Raw genomic sequence first — 19,358 nt, forward strand, 5'->3', positions numbered from 1 at the left:
GTGAGGTACAGGAGAGTGAGTAGCACCTGTGAGCTATATACCTGATAAAGGCTCGACATACTAGAGAGTCCATAAATAAAACATTGATCTTCATACACCAAGTGGAAACCTTAGTCTTCTATATTCCATCACCAGATATAATTGACTATACAGCTTTCACTAAGTTATTTTAAATATGGTACATTCAAATCAGTTAAAAATTAAGGTATAATACCCAATCCTTTGTATTTCCACTTTTGGAGCTGCTGGAGCTTACATCTGTAATTGGCCAAAAATGGGGGTGAAATCATCTCACAGTCTGAGACTGTGCCTGTCCACTTAGGCAATCGCATCATGTTGGTGCCTATGCATGCATAACAGAAAATAAGAAAATGAACAGCACCACCTATGCTCATTGGTAGCTTTTCTAATACATGGGCAGTAAATCAGACATCATTGGCATCAGTTAAAGGCAACCAGTACCTTTCAAAGGGGAGGTGCACTCTGTTTGCAATTAGCTTGCTTCTGAACACCACTAAAATGACAAGCAGAAAGGGTACTGGAAGGGCTCCTTGCTTTTCAGATGCAATTTTGGAAATGCTGGCTGAAGAGGTCAGCAAGTGGAGGAACCTTATCTTCCTACCCAGGGCAAGAAAGTAATTCAGCCAGTGTCATGAAAACAGTCGATAGAAACGGCAGAATACATTAGTGCCAGAAGCTTTGCACCAAGGACCTGGCTACAACTCAGAAAAAGTTCAGTGACCTGACAAAGAGCTAACTCAACTCCGATCTCTTACCACTTGCTGTTTAGCATTGCATTATCTGTAGTCTCAACAATCAAAAGTCTTCCACTTTCCAGCACTCCTCTATAAATCACTGCATCACAGTGCTGTTGCTGCTACTGATACTGATACTCCATCTGCTATTCATTATCACTTCCCCCACCTCACACAGGTACCATCTTTCACAGACCAGCAACGCTATTATACCTAATATGCTTATCCTGAAAACAGCTCACCTGATGAATACTAATCACTAACACACTCCCCTTCTTTCTTGCTGCAAGAGCTCATTCATTTTTAATTCTACATGTTCAGTCTAAGCAACCGTCAAATGAAGGGCGGTGTATCTTGGTGCATTAAACATCTTTTTCTTGGTTAGAGGGCTTGATCTTGTACAGAGCAGAGAGGGCCCTATTCTAGTCCCTGCACCTTGAAAATCCATCAGGTCTTCCCAGCCTCCATTGAGATGATGCATTTCTGGCACCTAACAGAGCACCAGTGACTTCCTCAACTGCAGAGTACAGAGCAAACTGACTTGTCACCCACTGGATATTAGAAGAAAAATTTAGTGACATTCACAGCCATTGGCAGCACTGCAGATGCCCTGGTAATTGGTGGTACCAGGTGGCAGAGCTCCTGCGCTGCCACCATGGAGAACCAGAACCTCCTGTGGCACTAGTCCCCTGTAAAGTTGAGGTAGGCAATGCAGTTTTTGTATACCCTCATCGTGTAAGGCCATTTGCACATTTACTTTACCCTATTTCAGCAGCTTTTGTTGACTTAACTGCTGTTGCCACCACTGCCTGTACTCTTTGTGACACAGAGCCAGAGGCAGAACCAACAGAATACTATGTTGCAATCAAGTTGGAAAGCTAATCCACTGACAGAATACAGAACCTCCCAAAAAAATCACTCTCTGAGCTCAGCTCAGCAAAACAGTAGCCAAGGTCATAAACAAACAAAATCCTCTTCAGTCACCCATCAAGTCCAAACAGAAACCTATCTTAACAGAAGTGACTATCCCTACTATTTAGCTCTTCTGCAGCATGGTTCCCAACTGTTAAGGCATTGACTTCCTGGTTGAAGTTAAGACCCAGCAAAACAGACACTTCCACAAATGATAAAAACAAAAAACTGCGGATGCTGGAGTTCCAAAATAAAAACAGAATTACCTGGAAAAACTCAGCAGGTCTGGCAGCATCGGCGGAGAAGAAAAGAATTGACGTTTCGAGTCCTCATGACCCTTCAACAGGACTGATTTTTCTTTACAAGGAGAGGGGTGAAATATAAGCTGGTTTAAGGTTGGTGGGGGGGAGAAGTGGAGGGGGTGGTGTTGTTGTAGGGACAAATGAATTTAGGAAACGTCAATTTTCAAATGCGTGAGCACAACTTTAATATTTAAATCAACGATGGGCTCCTTACAGGTAATCATCAAGGTAACCTAAAAATATCTCAGAACCAGCTTAGCAGTGGGCCTGGCACATTTGCAAATTGGGCATGGCTAAATGAGTCCTTGTGAATCACCTGAAAAACAGATGCAACAAATTGGAATTTTGATTCTGCTGATGAAAGATTCTGTGACCATGGACTTGCTTCCAGTGCCTTGATCACATCACTTCCTAACCTGATCTCCACACATTTTCCAGTATAAGTTAGTGGATAGGATAAGAAGTGAATTCTCTGATTTTTTTCCCTTCTCCTTGGCATATACTATTGAGGCAAGTTGCAGGGTGGCACCACCACCCAATTGAGACAAAATAAATTTACACCACAAACCAAGGATCAACCTTGAGACATTTTTTGCACTGCACAGGCTCTTCATTTACCTAACCAGGTCCAGGAGGGCTAATACCTTTTTTCTTTTAAAAAAAATTCCTTTGCTATCCTCTCTTATTCTCCATCAGGACAGAACTTTGATCTCAAGGTTCTCTAAGCTAATGATCACTTTGTACTTCATCTCGAGAGCTTCTGGCACTGGGAAAGATATGAACTCAAGATTTTTAGAAAACTACATATTTTTCTGGAAGTCTGACCCATTTCTAATTGCAGTTCAAAGTTAATTTCACATTTATTCATAAGTCTATTCACAAAATGACTTAAAAGAGCTAATTTTGTAGCAGCGCAATAGAAAGGGAATAAAAAGGTCAGAAATCTGCTACAGTAAACTTCCAAAAGAAATCAAGAAAACATCCCTAGAATGTTGCCCACAGCAGCGAAAGGTTCAAGAAGCTGACAAGATGGTTGGGAAAGAGGTTCTGACAAACTAATGGAACATTATGTAATAAACATAATAATATGTAAGGAGGTATATTCACCATATCACTAAAATAACGTTCTTAGATTATTATATATAAGCACTTAACATAGAAAAAAATACCAAGGTCATTCACAGAAGTATAAATCTGACAAATGTCAATGCAAAACAAAAGGAGATGTCAAGGAGGGTGGCTATAAGCTCAATATGTTTCCAAGGGATGTGATGACATAGTGGTAATATCAGTAGACTAGTAATCCAGAGGCCCAGGCTAATGATCTGGGGATACAAGTTCAAATCCTACCAGTAGACATACCAATTTAAATTCAATTAGTTAATAAATCTGGAGCTAAAAGCTAGCCCCAGGAATAGTGACCATAGAACTATTGTCAATTGAGTAAAGAGTGCATCAGGAGACACTGATTGAGAGTTAGTAATTAGGCTTACAGGAGTAAGAGGTGCTTTAAGTAAGGTTCATTGCAACTTGTTAAGTATAAATCAGGTTATCAGTATTAGTAGGTTTATCAATAGCTGCAAGCCTTGCTCAGTTAAGGCAGGGCAACTTGGTGTTGTGGATGCTGCTGGTGATCTAGATAATCATATGTGCAGGAAGTGTCACCAGCTGCAGAAACTTGAGCTCTGGGTTTTGTAGCTGGAGACACTGTGGTGAGAGCTATGTGGATAGTATGTTCAGAGAGGTAGTCACACTGCAGTTTCGGTGCATGGAGGCAGAAAGGGAATGGGTGATTGCAAGGCAATCCAAGAGAACCAGGCAGGTTGTGCAGGTGTCCTGTTCACTAATCGTTTTTCTGTTTTGGATACCAGCGAGGGGTGCAGCCAGAATCAGGTTTGTGGCACCATGGGTGGCTCAGTGGTACAGGAGCGGAGGAAGAAGAGGGGAAGAGCAGCAGTGATAGAGGATTCATTAGTTAGAGGAACAGACCAGCACTTCTGTGGCATAGACCTTGGTGCCAGGATCAAGGATGTCACTGAGTGGTTGCAGGACATTCTTCTGGAGGAGGGTGAGCAGCCAGAAGTCATGGTCCACGTCAGTATCAATGACTTAGATAGGGAGGTGGATGAGGTTCTGAAAGCAGATTTTACGGAGCTGGGAAGGAGATTGAAAAGTAGAACCCCTAATGCAACGATTTCAGGATAACTTCCAGTTCTATGTGCTAGACAGCATAGAAGTGGGAAAATTGAGCGATTGAACATGTGGCTGGAGAACTGGCGAAGGAGGGAGGACATCAGGTCTCTGAGGCATTGGGACCAGTTCTGGAACAGATGGGACCTGTAAAGATGGACAGGCTGCATCTTAGCAGGACCAGGATATGCATCCTCGCAGGGAGATTTGCTAGTGCTGCTGGGGAGGGTTTAAACTAGATTGGCAGGGGGATGGGAGCCCGAGATGGAACTCAGATTCGACAGAAGCAAAATTGATAAAGTGCAGAAAAGTAGAAAGCAAAAATAAAAGACAAACAGAAAAACATAGAAAATAGGAGCAGTAGGTCATTCGGCCCTTCGAGCCTGCCCCGCCATTCAATATGATCATGGCTGATCCTCTATCTCAACACCGCTCCCCTGCACTCTCCCCATTCCCCTTCATGACTTGAGAGTCTAGAAATCTATCTATTTCTTTATTAAATATATTCAGTGACTTGGCCTCCACAGCCTTCTGTGGTGGAGAATTCCATGGGTTCACCACCCTCTGACTGAAGAAGTTTCTCCTCAACTGAGTCCTAAATGGTCTATCCTGTGTCCTGAGGCTGTGACCCCTTGTTCTAGACCCCCCCAGCCAGAGGAAATATCCCCCCTGCATCCAGTCTGTGCAGCCCTGTCAGAATTTTATATGTTTTAATGTGATCTCCTCTCATTCTTCTAAATTCCAGTGAATACAGGCCTAGTCGATTCAATCTCTCCTCATACAACAATCTTGCCATCCCAGGAATCAGTCTGGTGAACCCTCACTGCACTCCCTCTATGGCAAGATTATCCTTTCTTCGGTAAGGAGATCAAAACAGCACACAATACTCCAGGTGTGGTCTCACCAAGGCCCTACACAGCTGCAGTAAGACATCCTTGTTCCTGTACTCAAGTCCTTTCGCAATCAAGGCCAACCTGCATGCTTGTTTTCAGTGATTGGCAGGCATAGGCTAGCATCAAATAGCATCAGAATGAAGAATTAAGTTAAAAAAGCAGAATTAAAAGCACTATCTGAATGCATGTAGCATTCGCAGAAAAGTTGATGATTTGAATGCACAAGTTGAGGTAACTGGTATCATGACTGGTCCCCCAGACAAGATCCCAATTTTGTTATGACTGGAATGAGATCCCAATTTGTTTATGATCCCTGTGAGGAAGAATGAGCTGGCTCACTTTCTTTATTCAACACCCTCAGTTGGTCACAAGAAAGTTAATTTAAAATTCCTTTCCCCATTGATACCTTTTCCCAGTCCAAATGTATTTACTTTTATTAAGGAGCCGATTTAACCAGGCTTTCATAAGTCAAAGAAAGAGTAAGTTTATTAGTTACTATAACCTAAGAAAAATAATAAAATTGCAGCACACATACACACAGATCAGAAAGAATCCAAATAAAAGTTTTTAAAAAAATCAGTCCTTGGCTTGCCCATGAGGCATATATGGCGGTATGTTACAGCTGTTAAGTTGGGTGATTCCAGTAGAGCTGACCTTGACAGATTCACAGTTAGTTGGAGACACTTAGTTCTGCAGGGTGGCTGAAAGAGGCTGTCCTACTTCCTTTTTGATTGTGGCTTCTGCTGAACCTTGCCTCCAGCATCAGAGAGAGAGATTTCATCTGCAAACTGCAGGGATGACTGATTGGTGCTTCTTCTTGTTTCTGTCACTCACCCACACTGGTCAGCAGGCAACTTTTTAACCCATTTCTTCCTGTGATTTCCAGGAGGTATGGGGGATGTGGGTGGGGGATGGCATGTCAGTGCCCAGAGTCAGTTTTTCTTTCATCTCATACCACTTTACACATTCTGAGGTATAAATCAACAAAAGGTGGATTTTTGGTTACTATTTAGACGTGAGTCTTTAGTCTCAGCAACCACGGGAGATTAAAGTTCAATCTTTTGCACCTTTCCTATCTCCCTTTCAAGGATCTCTGCTTGAAGAAGACCATGGGCAGAATTTTCCATTCTGCGAACGGGGGAACGTAAAATAACGTGCGATGACATCAGGAGTGCGACCCGACATCATCGCGCTGGCTCACGATATTTGAATCGGCAGGCACACACCGGATTCAGCTGCACACCCGCCAATAATTGAAAGGCCTATTAAGGCCAATAAACAGGTAATTAACGTGAATGTTACCCTACCTGTCCAACCTAATGGTTGGCGGGCAGGCGAAAAGGCCAAGCGGCCTTAAATTTTTCAGGAAACCTCATCCACAAGTGGGATGAGGTTTCCTAAAGCTAATAATGATTATATAAAAACTTTTTCTGAAAAATAAAAACATGTCCCATTTCATGTGACACAGTTACATGAGGAGACATGTTTCATTAAATTTTTATTGGTTTTATTTACTTTATTAAAAAGCACTTCAATCTGAGGCAGCTCCATGCCTCAGGGAGTTTGGAGCACTCTTTTGCACGCATGCCCGACTGTCCCTCCTCCCAATGCCCGCACAGGTAGTGCTCCGCTTGCGCATTACACTGGGTGGGCCTTAATAGGCATGCCCCTGTAAAATGGCGGTGCGGAGCCAATCGTGGGCAACGGTCGGGCACCTGACTGCTCCCACCAAGCCCACCCAATGAAAAATCCTGGCCCATGACACCTTTTCAGGTATGATATTCTGTGTTCTCTCAGGACCAGTCGGTCAACTATAATCCACATAGGTATTTTCCAGAAAGTGGTCACTTACATTATCGTCTTTTGCTCAGTGTCTTTGTTTGTATTTCTTTTAAAAACACAGCTCTTCCTTAAAAAAGTTCAGTATGCCAGAAAGTAATTTGTGGCTGCCATCTGCTTTTCTTAATAATGGTCATGACTTAATTGCTATTATAGAGACCTGGCTATAGGGTGACCAAGATTGGGAACCAAATATCCAAGGTCATTGGGCATTTAGAAAGGATAGGCAAAATGGAAAAGGAGGTGGCACAGCACTCTCAATAAGGGACGAAATCAATACATTGGTAAGAGAGGATCTCAGATCGAAGGATCAAGATGTAGAATCAATTTTGGTGGAGCTAAGAAACAGCAAGGGACAGCAAACATTGGTTCGAATTGTTGGTGGGCCACCAAACTGTAGTGTCAATGTTGGGCACGGTATAACTCAATAAATTAGAGATGCATGTAACATGAATGATACAGCAATATTGGGTGACTTCAATTTATGCATAGACTGGGTTAATCAATTCAGTTCTAATGCTCTGGAGAAGAAATTCCTGGAGCATGTACAAGATGGGTTCCTGAAGCAGTACATTGAAGAGCCTAATAGGGATTGGGCTATTTTGAATTTAGTTTTGTGTAATGAGGAAGAACTAATTAATGATCTTGCTGTAAAGAAGCCTTTGGGAAATAATAACCATCATATTATAGAATTTGCCATAAGTTTCAATGCGATATAGTTCATTCTGAAACTAGTGTCTCAAACCTGAAAAAAGGTAACTAGGATAGTATAAGGGGCAAGCTGGCTGTGGTGAATTGGGAAAATACACAAAGGTTTGACAGTAGCTAATGGCTTGTATTTAAAGAAATACTACACAGTCTACAACAGGTATACATTCCTCTAATGCACAAACATGCAAAAGGAAAGGTGAATCAACCACGGTGAACGAAAAAAGTTAAAGATTGCATTACATTAAAGGAAATGGCTTATAAGGATGCCAGAAAAAGTGGTAAGTCTAAGGATTGGGAGCAATTTATAACCCAGCAAAGGAGGACCAAGAAACTAATTAAGAAAGGAAAACAGAATACAAATGCAAACTGGCGAGGAACATATTGGGGGACTGTAAAACCTCTTTAGGTATGTGAAAAAGAAAAGATTAGCTAGGACAACTGTGGGTCCATTACAGGTGTGTACAGGAGAATTTATGGTGGAAAACAGGGAAATGAGAGAGAAACTAACAGCTACTTTGTACCTATCTCATGGAAGAACATATAGAAAATCTCCCATAAATGGTAGGCAACCAAGGGACTTGTGAAACTGAGGAACTAAAAGAAATTAATATTAGTAAAGAGGTAGTACTTGAAAAGTTAACTGGATTGTAGGTTGATAAATCCCCTGGGCCAGATGAGCTTCATCCCAGAGTGTTGAAGGGGGTGGCTCAAGAGATAATGGACGCATTGGTGGTTACCTTTCAAAATTCTTCAGATACTGGAAAGCTTCTTGCAGACTGGAAAGTAGCAAATGTAACCTCACTACTTAAGAAGGGAGGAAGAGGGAAAATGGAGCCCAATGGGCCTGTTAGCTTGATGTCAGTGGTAGAGAAAATGTTTGAATGTATTATTAAGGGCATGAGAACTGGACATTTAGAGGGGAATGGTAAAATTGGGCAGAGTCAGCATGGACTTATGAAAGGGAAATCATGTTTGATAGACCTGTTGGAGTTTTTTGAGGATGTTACTTGTAGCATAAAGGAGTGGATGTGGTGTATTTGAATTTTCAGGAGGCTTTTGATAAGGTCACATACAGGAGGTTAGTAAATAAAATTAGAGCACATGGGATTGGGGGAAACATACTAGTATGGATTGAGAATTGGTTAACAGACAAAAAGCAGAGAATAGGAATAAATGGATAATTCTCAGGATATCAGGCTGTTACTAGTGGGGCACCACAAGGATCCTTGCTAGGTCCACAGTTGTTCACAATCTATATAAATGATTTGGATGTGGGGACCAATTGTAATATTTCTAAATTTGCTGATGGCACCAGACTGGGTGGGAACATAAGTTGTGAAGAGGATGCAAGGAGCTTCAAGAGGAGTTGGACAGGCTGAGTGAACGGGCTAGAACATGACAGATAGTATATATTGTGAATAAGTGCGATGTTATTCACTTTGGCAGAAAAAGACAAGAAGGTAGAGTATTTCTTAAATACTGAGAGGTTGGGAAGTGTAGGTGTCCAAAGGGACCTGGGTGTCCTTGTTCATGAGTCACTAAAAGCTCACATGCAAGAGCAGCAAGTAATTAGGAAGGTATGGCATGTTGGCCATTATTGTGAGGAGATTTGAGTATAGGAGTAAGGATATCTTGCTGCAGATTTCACCAGATTAATCACTGGTATGGCAGGACTGTCTTATGAGGAGAGATTGAGGAGACTGGGTCTGTATTCTCTAAAGTTTTGAAGTTTGAGGGGTGACCTCATTTATACATACAAAATTCTTACAGGGTGTGACAAGATGGACGTAGATAAGATGTTTCCCCTGGCTGGTGAGTCTAAAACCAGGGGACATAGTCTCAGCATAAGGGGTAGGCCATTTAAGACCGAGATTAGAAGGAATTTCTTCATGGAGGGTGGTGAATCTTTGGAATTCTCTATCCCAGAGATAGAAGCTCATTCATTGAGCATGTTCAAGACAGAAATCGATAGATTTCTGGAGACCAATGACATCAAAGGATAAGGAGATAAGTGCTAGAAAGTGGCATTGAAGTAGATGATCATCCACGATCAACTTGAAAGGTGGAGTAAGCTTGATGGGCCAAATGGCCTTCTCCTGTTCCTACGGCCTGAATTTTTCAGATGGCAGGGTTTCCCGAAGAGGCAGCGGGGAACACATCAACCACAGCCATTTCATGCTCGAATGAGCATCATGTGGCTGCAGGCAGGATTTCCACCCATCACTCAAGAGGAAGTCCCACCTTAGAGACCTGCCAGCCAATCAGATTGGCCGGCAGCTCTCCAGTCCCTGCAGCAACAAGAGCTGCAGTGGACTGAAGAGGAAGTGCACCAACATGCCTGAGCTTAAGACCTGGAACCGGAGGACAAGGTAAGTTTAAGGGATCCCATGGTAGGAAGGGATGGAAGGCCTAGGGGGCACAAAAGGGCAGATCAGGGTGTCAGGGGAAAGGCTGGGCGGGGGTGGGGGGGGTGGGGTGGTGGTGGGGTGGAGGGTAGAATCCCAGCAGCCACTGGACCTTAAGGGAGGGGAGTGCCCAAAGTTAGAAGGGGGTTTCTGATGGAGGCACCCCTCTCCCACCAATCCCTTGCCACCCGAGATCTAGGCACAGTCCTTTTCTGGCTTCCTCCATGCCAAGTAAATGGACTTCCAGGTCATTACCGCTTGCTGCGTAAATAAAGTTCTTCCTCACATCATCCCTGCAACCCTTGCCTAAAACTTTAAATCTGTGTCTCCTGCTCAAGTACCCCATCAGCTAATGGAAACAGCTTTTCTTTGTTTAGCTTATTTGCCTGTCATAATATTGTACACCTCTATCAAACCTCCCCTCAATCTCTTTTACTCCAAAGACAACCCAAGCTTCTCTAACCTAACCTTGTAGCTAAAATACTTTAACCGTGGAACCATTCTGGTAAATCTCCTCTGCACCCTCTCAAGAACCTTCACATCTTTGCTAAAATGCAGTGACCAGAACAGGGCCCAATACTCTATAAAAGTTTGGTTAGGCCACAACTAAAGGTTCAGCATAACTTCCTGATTTTGTACTCATTACCTGTATTTATGAAATTCAAGATACCATAACATGTTCTGCCATTCTCAAAGATGCACAAGAACTCCCTTGGAAGTGTTTTATTTCACAAAATCTTCCTGTTGCCATCACATACCAAAGCACAGCATAATTTCAAATCACATTGCATAAAATTAGCTAGTTGCATTGCACTTTTAAAGAATTAATACATTGAAATACAGAAATCTGATGATCAGTCAGGAAGGAAGAATTGCAAGATTTGGAAATAGAGAGTAGGATTTTGCTAGCTAAATGAGGGCGGACAGGTGTGTAATTTCCTGATGCCATTCTGACGGTTAGTGATTTTGCTCAGGAAAGGAGAACTCATCCAATTCAGATCAATGTTCAAGAGCACATTAATATACTTGCACAATGGGCAAACAATTGGCAAATGTAGGTCAACCCAGATAAATGTGAGGTAGTACATCTTGGTAGGAATAGGCAGGTCACTTATTGGAAGGTGCAAGTTTAAGTGGGGTAGAGGGACCTAGGAGTACAAATACACCAATTACAAAAGTTGCGCCACAGACTAGCAAGGCCACTGAAAAAACACACAAAGCACTAGCACTAGGGGAGACGGTGGCATGATGGTATTGTCACTATTATTAATCGAGAGGTCCAGGCTAATACTCTGTAGACGTGGGTTCTAATCCCACCACGGCAGCTAATGGAATTTAAATTCAATTAATAAAAAATCTGGAATTGAAAGCTAGTCTCAGTAATGGTGATCTGAAATTATCATTAATTGCTGTAAAAACCCATCTGGCTCAATAATGTCCTTTAGGGAAGGAAATCTGCTGTCCTTACCTTACCTGGTCTGGCCTACATGTGGCTCCAGCTCCACAGCAATATGGTTGACTCTTAACTGCCCTCTGAAATTGTCTAGCAAGCCACTCAGTTCAAGGGAAATTAGGGATGTGCAACAAACATTGGCCTTGCCAGCGATGCCCACATCCTATGAAAGAATAAATAGAATTGAAAAGTAGGACAGTTATGCTAAAGCTTGTATTGAACCTTCATTCAATCACACTTGGACAGTACTGCACTCCTTCACTTCAAAGTCACAGAAATCTCTCAATTGCGGTTTGGCTTGGAGAAATACTAAAGTGAGTTGAGAATGTTGTTTTCTATATCGACATCAATATAGCTTGTTGCATTGTGCAAAGTATGAGCCAAACAGCTGCAATGTCCTTTTGAGCACCTTTCAGTTTTTTGCTAAACTCTGTCATGTTTTCCATAATTAACAGTTGCATTGTCAGCCAAATACACAGAAAATCTCCCTTGGCAGAGATTGAAGGCACGGAGTTTGGGTAATATTTCTACTGAAATGCTTCAGAGTTTTCCTGGCTACCGCTATGGAAATCCAATAGTAAATGCTAAAGCTCTTCTCAATATTGAAATATCTCAACTAAGGGGAAACTCTTCACTCCACCTATTTGAGGCATCAGTGGCCAAGAGAAAAGATGATCATTTGCTTCAAGGTAATTCAAGTGTTTCTGCGCAGAATACGGTGCTAGAACATTGACTATTTTTGTCTAACACACATCATGTCTCTCGCAATGGTCGAGTCACTGCAGATCACATCATCAGCTTTTATTTTGCAATCAGTACTCCTATAAGACTGGAGGCACCTCATGGATTAGAAGACTTTACTTGGCTCAGCAACAGTCACTATCATTTTCCAGACACTGCAGGTGATTTAAAAAAGCTCAAATGATAACATAGTTATTGAGAGTTAAATCTGGGCTTCTCTGACAAAACTTGCTGACTCACATCTCCCTTTCCTTGGTCGCTGACGTTGATGTCACTTTGGCACAAAATGAGAATGCATAATGCTCTCTCTCTTCCTGCTTTTTACTATGAAATCATTCGTTTGACCATTCAGGATTGAACGAAAATGTATTAGGGTAAATAATGGGGCTAAAGGCCAATAAGTCCCCTGCACCTGATGGGTTGCATACTAGGATATTCAAGGAAGTAACTACACAGATAGTGGGATGCTCTGGTAGTAATAAAAACAAAAAAACTGCGGATGCTGGAAATCCAAAACAAAAACAGAATTACCTGGAAAAACTCAGCAGGTCTGGCAGCATCAGCGGAGAAGAAAAGAGTTGACGTTTCGAGTCCTCATGACCCTTCGACAGAACTTGAGTTCGAGTCCAAGAAAGAGTTGAAATATAAGCTGGTTTAAGGTGTGTGTGTGTGGGGGGGGCGGAGAGATAGAGAGACAGAGAGGTGGAGTGGGGGGGTGTGGTTGTAAGGACAAACAAGCAGTGATAGAAGCAGATCATCAAAAGATGTCAATGACAATAGTACAATAGAACACATAGGTGTTAGAGTTAAAGTTGGTGATGTTATCTAAACGAATGTGCTAATTAAGAATGGATGGTAGGGCACTCAAGGTATAGCTCTAGTGGGGTTTTTTTTATTATATAATGGAAATAGGTAGGAAAAGGAAAATCTTTATAATTTATTGGAAAAAAAAAGGGAAGGGGAAAACAGAAAGGGGGTGGGGATGGGGGAGGGAGCTCACGACCTAAAGTTGTTGAATTCAATATTCAGTCCGGAAGGCTGTAAAGTGCCTAGTCGGAAGATGAGGTGTTTTTCCTCCAGTTTGCGTTGGGCTTCACTGGAACAATGCAGCAAGCCAAGGACAGACATGTGGGCAAGAGAGCAGGGTGGAGTGTTAAAATGGCAAGCGACAGGGAGGTTTGGGTCATTCTTGTGGACAGACCGCAGGTGTTCTGCAAAGCGGTCGCCCAGTTTATGTTTGGTCTCTCCAATGTAGAGGAGACCACATTGGGAGCAACGAATGCAGTAGACTAAGTTGGGGGAAATGCAAGTGAAATGCTGCTTCACTTGAAAGGAGTGTTTGGGTCCTTGGACGGTGAGGAGAGAGGAAGTGAAGGGGCAGGTGTTGCATCTTTTGCGTGGGCATGGGGTGGTGCCATAGGAGGGGGTTGAGGAATAGGGGGTGATGGAGGAGTGGACCAGGGTGTCCCGGAGGGAGCGATCCCTACGGAATGCCGATAAAGGGGGTGAAGGGAAGATGTGTTTGGTGGTGGCATCATGCTGGAGTTGGCGGAAATGGCGGAGGATGATCCTTTGAATGCAGAGGCTGGTGGGGTGATAAGTGAGGACAAGGGGGACCCTATCATGTTTCTGGGAGGGAGGAGAAGGCGTGAGGGCGGATGCGCGGGAGATGGGCCGGACATGGTTGAGGGCCCTGTCAACGACCGTGGGTGGAAAACCTCAGTTAAGGAAGAAGGAGGACATGTCAGAGGAACTGTTTTTGAATGTAGCATCATCGGAACAGAAATCCACACTCAGTGCCATGCGCCGCCATATGAACACACTCGACCTCTCCCTCCAGCAGCACCGCCGTACCCTTTTTCAAAGCTGCGCGTGCCCCCAGTTTCATTTTATCCTTCGGCTCATCCGACGCCTCAACAAGAAACTTTTTCTCTTTCTCTCAAGTGCTAAGGAACGCAAGCTCCAACAACTCATCGACACCAACACCCATCTAGGACCCTCCACCCCTGCCTGTCCCTCCGTCCCCACCCTTTCTTCCAATCCCAACCCCAGCCGTGTATTCACTATACCCCCTGACCTTCCCCTCTCCGATGCTGAACGTTCAGTGCTCAGCAAAGGACTTAGTTTCATACCCTTACGCCCTCACCTCAATGAATTTCGGGCTCGGCATGATACTGAACTCTTCTTCCGCCGTCTTCGTCTCCGGGCTCACTTCTTTGGGCAGGAGTCCTCTCCCAGTTCAACTGATCCTTTTACCCATCTCCAATATTCTCCCTCCACCTGGACCCCTCCCTCTGGATTCTTACCTTCTCTCGATCTTTTCATTGAGAACTGTTGGCGCGACATTAGTCGTCTCAATTTCTCTGCTCCTCTCACCCATTCTAACCTGTCTCTCTCTGAACTTACTGCACTCCATTCTCTCAGGTCCAACCCTGACATTGTCATCAAACCCGCTGACAAGGGTGGTGCTGTTGTTGTCTGGCGCACTGACCTCTACCTCGCAGAGGCTGAGCGTCAACTCACAGACACTTCCTCCTACCTCTCCCTGGACCATGACCCCACCACTGAACATCAAGCCATTGTTTCCAGGACTGTCACTGACCTCATCTCCTCTGGGGATCTCCCTCCCACAGCTTCCAACCTGATAGTCGCCCAACCTCGGACGGCCCGCTTCTATCTCCTACCCAAAATCCACAAACAGAACTGCCCCGGTAGACCGATCGTCTCAGCTTGCTCCTGCCCCACAGAACTCATTTCTCGTTATCTTGACTCCCTTCTCTCTCCCCTTGTCCAGTCCCTTCCCACCTACATCCGTGATTCCTCTGACAACTTACGTCACATCAACAATTTCCAGTTCCCTGGCCCCAACCGCTTCCTCTTCACCATGGACGTCCAATCCCTCTACACCTCCATCCCCCACCAGGATGGTCTGAGGGCCCTTAGCTTCTTCCTCGAACAGAGGCCCGAACAATCCCCATCCACCACTACTCTCCTCCGTCTGGCTGAACTTGTTCTCACGCTGAACAATTTCTCCTTCAACTCCTCTCACTTCCTCCAAATAAAAGGTGTGGCTATGGGTACCCGCATGGGCCCCAGCTATGCCTGTCTCTTTATGGGGTATGTGGAACATTCCTTGTTCCAGTCCTACTCCGGCCCCCTTCCACAACTCTCTCTCCGGTACATCGATGATTACTTCGGTGCCGCTTCATGCTCTCGTCGGGACTTGGAAAAATTTATTAATTTTGCTTCCAATCTCCACCCCTCCATCATTTTCACGTGGTCCATCTCTGACACTTCCCTTCCCTTCCTTGACCTCTCTGTCTCAATCTCTGGTGATAGACTGTCCACCAATATCCATTACAAACCCACCGACTCCCACAGCTATCTCGACTACAGCTCCTCACACCCCACTTCCTGTAAGGACTCCATCCCATTCTCTCAGTTCCTTCGCCTCCGTCGCATCTGTTCTGATGATGCTACATTCAAAAACAGTTCCTCTGACATGTCCTCCTTCTTCCTTAACCGAGGTTTTCCACCCACGGTCGTTGACAGGGCCCTCAACCATGTCCGGCCCATCTCCCGCGCATCCGCCCTCAAGCCTTCTCCTCCCTCCCAGAAACATGATAGGGTCCCCCTTGTCCTCACTTATCACCCCACCAGCCTCCGCATTCAAAGGATCATCCTCCGCCATCTCCGCCAACTCCAGCATGATGCCACCACCAAACACATCTTCCCTTCACCCCCTTTATCGGCATTCCGTAGGGATCGCTCCCTCCGGGACACCCTGGTCCACTCCTCCATCACCCCCTACTCCTCAACCCCCTCCTATGGCACCACCCCATGCCCACGCAAAAGATGCAACACCTGCCCCTTCACTTCCTCTCTCCTCACCGTCCAAGGACCCAAACACTCCTTTCAAGTGAAGCAGCATTTCACTTGCATTTCCCCCAACTTAGTCTACTGCATTCGTTGCTCCCAATGTGGTCTCCTCTACATTGGAGAGACCAAACATAAACTGGGCGACCGCTTTGCAGAACACCTGCGGTCTGTCCGCAAGAATGACCCAAACCTCCCTGTCGCTTGCCATTTTAACACTCCACCCTGCTCTCTTGCCCACATGTCTGTCCTTGGCTTGCTGCATTGTTCCAGTGAAGCCCAACGCAAACTGGAGGAACAACACCTCATCCTCCAACTAGGGACTTTACAGCCTTCCGGACTGAATATTGAATTCAACAACTTTAGGTCGTGAGCTCCCTCCCCCATCCCCACCCCCTTTCTGTTTCCCCCTTCCCTTTTTTTTCCAATAAATTATAAAGATTTTCCTTTTCCTACCTATTTCCATTATATAATAAAAAAAAACCCCACTAGAGCTATACCTTGAGTGCCCTACCATCCATTCTTAATTAGCACATTCGTTTAGATAATATCACCAACTTTAACTCTAACACCTATGTGTTCTATTGTACTATTGTCGTTGACATCTTTTGATGATCTGCTTCTATCACTGCTTGTTTGTCATTACAACCACAACCCCCCCCTCCACCTCTCTGTCTCTCTATCTCTCCGCCCCCCACACACACACCTTAAACCAGCTTATATTTCAACTCTTTCTTGGACTCGAACTCAAGTTCTGTCGAAGGGTCATGAGGACTCAAAACGTCAACTCTTTTCTTCTCTGCTGATGCTGCCAGACCTGCTGAGTTTTTCCAGGTAATTCTGTTTTTGCTCTGGTAGTAATCTTGCAAGAATCATTAGATTCTGGAAAAGCCCTAGAGGATTGGAAAACAGCCAAAGTAGCAGCCCTATTCAAAAAGAGAGACACAAAACAGGTAACTATAGGCCAGTTAGCTTAACATCTGTCATCAGGAAAATATTAGAGTCTATTATAAAGGATGTAATAGCAGAGCACTTAGGATTACATAATCTAATCAAGCAGAGTCAGCATTGCTTCATGAAGGGGAAATCGTGCCTGACAAATTTATTAGAATTCTTTGAGGAGGTAACAAGCAGGATAAATGGGAACCAGTAGATGTAATATATTTAGATTTCCAAAAGGCATTCAATAAGGTACCGCACATAAGGCTACTTAATAAGAGCCCATGGTGTTGGAAGTAATATAATAGTATGGATAGAGGATTGGCTAACTAATAGAAAACAGAGTTGGGATGGGGGGCATTTTCAGGATGGCAACCTGTAACTAGTGGAGTGCCACAGGGATCAGTGCTGGGGCCTCAATTATTTACAGATATTAATGACTTAAATAAGGGGTATGGGGGGATTTTCTTATGAGGAGAGGTTGAGTAGTTTGGGCCTGTACTCATTGGAGTTTAGAAGAATGAGGGACGATCTTATTGAAACATAAGATGCTGAAGGGTTGTTTCCCCTTGTGGGAGTCCAGGACCAGAGAGCATAATCTCAGAGTAAGGGGTCGTTCATTTAAAACAGAGATGAGGAAGAGTTTCTTCTCTGAGGGTAGTTAATCTGTGGAATTCTTTACCTCAGAGGGCTGTAGAGGCTGTGTCGTTATGTATATTCAAGGCAGAGATAAACAGATTTTTAATCAGTAAGGGAATCAAGGGTTATGTGGAAAGAGCAGGAAAATGGAGTTGAGGATTCAGATCAGCCATGATCTCATTGAATGGTGGAGCAGACTCAATGGGTCAAATGGCCTACTTCTGTTCCTATGTCTTATGGTCTTTCTGCTAGGCGTTGGTGAATGGAATGGTGTGGATCAGGGTGTGGATGTGATGAGGAAAATGCTAGGATCTTTTTATCCCAGGCACTCAATAACCTGGATATGATTTTGAATGATTGATTTGATATTACTCACTGAGGCTGGTAGGACACGCTGAAGGAGGCATCTATAGGATACAGGGTAGGCCCATGAGGGCCATTCTTCGTGGACACACTCGTTGACCTGAAAATGATTGGAGGATGAGCTAACATTTTGCCAACGGGTGACCTTTTGGGGCTGCCTACCCTTTGAGTGGCTGTTTTTGCTAACATTCATTTTGGATTCATCACTACATTGGTCAGCGAGCGCCTGTGAAATAAATAGGCCTGCCCCCAGCTGTGCTGCACAATGTTATGAGGCAACAAGCTTTTGAAGTATCAGACCCAAAGTCATCCAGTACAGGAATGGGCTCAGACGCGGTGAAATCCAGATTGCCCAGCACAAAACCGACATCAGGCCATTCGAGCTGAGCAAGGCTGTATCTGTCCTCCAGCCTCTTAGGAGTCTGACCACAGCTACCTCTCTCATCTCCTCCTGCTCAACAGCCAATGCCACCCTTCTACCCACACACGAGGACCCACTAATCTAAGTGTATCTGTGCTTGAATGATGCCAGGCTTGCATGTCTTCTAAGGGCATCGATCATTCAAGAAACCCAGTGGCAACACTGGAATGCTCCCCCTCCACAACTGGCCCTGTGGGAGACAGAAGAATGAGATCATGAGAACTTGGCCTCTGCAAAGCTGAGGCTTCCCAATAGAGCGAGGGCAAACAAGCAAGAGCTTTTGGTAACTATTCTGGGCACTCATTTCTCCCATATTCAAGAACACCATGTAACCACAGGCCGCTCAGCTGTTGTATCTGCAAACTTGGGAGACCCGAATTCTGGTATTATGCTGCACTCATGCAGCCAGAACGAAAGACATTATGCCTCTTGCAGCAAGGCATCCATCTCCTCAAGATGACACTGTGATGGCTGACATGTTCATCCAGGCCTCTTTAGTTTGGCCAAGTAGACTTCTACCACTCTCTAGGGCAAGTCTGTTTGCCTTTTTGGCGCAGCCTCCAACTTTGACTGCAGAAGGTGGCATTAATGTTAGGCCAAGTTGGGTGCCTCCTTGCCACTAAAGTTGCAAAAGGTGCAGTCACGCCTTTAAAGTGGGCCCAAACTTTCAGCCTCCTGCCTCCTTACCGTCCCACCAATCCCTTCCTCCAGCCAATTAGGAAAATCTGGATCGTGGCTGCTTCCTCCTTGGACCTGAAAATGGCTCAGGCATCATGGTCCCAATGCCAGACGAAAAATCCTTTCTGTAGAAATTAAATTTGGTAATTATTTTCCTATGTTGGACTGGTAAATAAAATGTTGAATATGTGAGTAACCTGCAAGTCAGATTTTGAAGACATAAAAATTTGCAAACTGGAAT

The sequence above is a fragment of the Carcharodon carcharias genome, chromosome 14 (assembly GCF_017639515.1).
Source record: "Carcharodon carcharias isolate sCarCar2 chromosome 14, sCarCar2.pri, whole genome shotgun sequence".
Taxonomy (NCBI): Eukaryota; Metazoa; Chordata; class Chondrichthyes; order Lamniformes; family Lamnidae; genus Carcharodon; species Carcharodon carcharias.